This window comes from Octopus bimaculoides, chromosome 1, assembly GCF_001194135.2.
Source record: "Octopus bimaculoides isolate UCB-OBI-ISO-001 chromosome 1, ASM119413v2, whole genome shotgun sequence".
NCBI classification, from domain to species: domain Eukaryota; kingdom Metazoa; phylum Mollusca; class Cephalopoda; order Octopoda; family Octopodidae; genus Octopus; species Octopus bimaculoides.
The window spans coordinates 66,239,963-66,242,756 of NC_068981.1; positions in this window are offsets into that span (position 1 = coordinate 66,239,963).

Consider the following 2,794-nt stretch of genomic DNA (forward strand, 5'->3'; position numbering starts at 1 on the left):
TATGTGATACAAAAAAAGGACAACAAAACATCCAGACAGACGATACAAAGAAGACAAGGACGGATCGGAGTTTTCTTTCCTTAGTCGAGTTCCAGATTATCTTTGCAATTTCGGCTGGTTATACTCGAGATTGCTCCAATCTGGCCAGCCCCAAGTAAAAACTAAGCTAAGAGCATTAGATTCCTTGGAAGAAAGCAGCGAATGTATACGAAAACAAGGATGGAAAAAACGGAGAAAGTTACACAAATACAAATAACAGGACATAACAACAGTTGTCTTTCGACTAAAGACGAATTAAATTAACCTGGCGTGTGTGGAAGTAAAGCCTTATGGCAGGGATACAAGATTTGACAGGCACAGGGAAGAATATAGATGTTGCACGGACAACAGCCGAACCAAGAAAGAAAGGTCAGGCTTGGCCGAACACCGGTCACATGGGGAGAGAAGAGAGAGGTAGAGGCAGAGGGACAGAATAAATAAGGAGGGGCGAGAAAAATGACAGGGACACAGTGAAGTGAAAAGAGGAGGGAAAGTGAGCATGAAGAAAAGGCCATTGCCTTCTCTTCGTGTGAGAGAGGGGGAACAAAAGAATGAAGAGTGGAATGAACAAAATAAGCGTGAAAGGGCTGATAGAAGAAGGAAAGAATAAAAGAATAAGAGAATAGAGTCGTACAAGATTTAGATAAATATATACTTACATATAAGAGACCAAAGTGTACGTACGTATATATATGTATATATATATATATATATATGGGAGAATATACAAAAAATAACAACAGACGAGGACAGGTGGTGTAAATAACAAAAGTATATATTAGTATGACGCTCGGGAATACGGAAAGTCTTTGACGTTTCGAGCTACGCTCTTCAACAGAAAGAATACGGAGACAAGGAGAAAAACACGGAGAAAAAAAATTGAATAGTGTTCAGTCAACGGTCAATCATAATATATATATATATATATATATATATATATATAAAATACAAAATGGAACAAAAACGCAAAACATCCAGACAGTAAGGTGATACAAGAATAGGACAACAAAACATCCAGATAGACGATACAAAGAAAACAAGGGTGGGTCATTCGGAGTTTTCTTTCCATACATGCATACATAACTTCTGTCGATAAATAATTAAAAAAAATTTAATTTCTCATGTTTTGAGTTTTATTTTCCTGTTTGTATTTCCAAACTTACATACATGTGTGCATCATCATCATCATCACACACACACACTTTTATTCTTTTATACGTTTCAGCCTAAAAGTTGTTGCCATGCTGGGGGCACTGCTGGTATAATCACCTTTTCAATAGCCATTCCTTTGTGATTTTCTTTTTGTGAAGGTAGGATTTTGACAGTACTGCCCTCATTTGAGGTGCTATGATGTTGATTCATCTGGAAGCTTGGACAAAAAGAGTCAAGTAGTTTCTTGAAAATATTTTCCGCCCACTCCATGTAGATTTCTAAGATTTTTTTGATAAGATATTAAATAGGTGTGGGCCTTTGAATCCAAAACTATTGCAGTACCTGGTTGTTACTCTAAACGGGACCGGTGAGACATTTGGAACAGTGCAGTGACGTCCAGTTCGGGGGCTGATATAAATCTCAATGCGAAAGTTTGGTACCAACTCTCAAGGATTTTCTATATGTGCATCAGCCCGTATCTCTCCCGCCTTTGCTCTTGGGAGTAGAGTCATAAATTTTTCAGTCTTTCCCAATAACTCAGCTACTCCACTGATGCAACCTTCTTGGTGTGACACTTCTGAACTGCCTCAAGTTCCGCTATTCATTTGACACCGTGGGACGACCATAGTTAAGAGCAGTACTCCATAGAACCAGTATAGTTTCCTAGCCGCTTCTTCTGAAAGTTCTTAGAATCCATCCGGTCATTCGCCTGCACATTACCACCATCTTGGTAATATGTACATGAAACGAGGCGTTGTGGCTCATATCAATCCCCTGATCACGCACTGTGTTTGAGATTGCTGCTCTTTTTGATCCAAAGTATCTTAGCGCATATTAGCGCAAACTGGCTGATAGCGGAGGACTTGGAAATTTCCTGCATTAAATTGCATGTTGTTTCTTCAGCCCATTTACATATGGCATTTAGGTCTTTCTATCGAAGATTAGCAACGAAAGGTTCCTTGACTATGTTTATCATATTTGTATCGTCGGCATAGCTAGTAGGTGTGGCTGTTTGTATAACTGATGACATGTCCGAGAGAGCTACCATAAATAGCAGCGGTCCCAAGACACTCCACTCGATTTTACTGTCCCCTTGGAGAGGGCCCCGTTGGCTTGCTACAGCCTGGTTTCTGTCTTTTAAGAAGTCATGTAACCGCTCTCCCAGTTTTCCGACTTTGCCGAGTCTCCGTAGATTTTGACATATCATCCTGTGATCTGCCTTATCAAAGGCCTTTGCAAAATCGAGATATATCCCAGTCACGTTTGTATGATTCATTAGTTGTTTCAAAACTCGGTCAAAATGCTGCAGAACCTGCGTAAGGCAATTTCTTCCTAAGCAGAAGCTATGCTGGTTGCCAGAGCAAGTCATTATCTTATAGAAATGTGATCATCTCCCTCCTGACAGTGCGTTCCATGACTTTGCTGACATGTGAGGTTAGAGAGAAAGGCCTATAATTTGTAACATCTGCTCTGTTTCCTCCTTTACGGATAGGGCATATTATGCCCTCCTTAACTTTCTGAAGTCTCCAATTTGCAAAGAAACTTTGGAGGGCGGTCCGCAGTGATTTTGCTAAACTTCTTTGCATTCCTTTAGGAGGATATA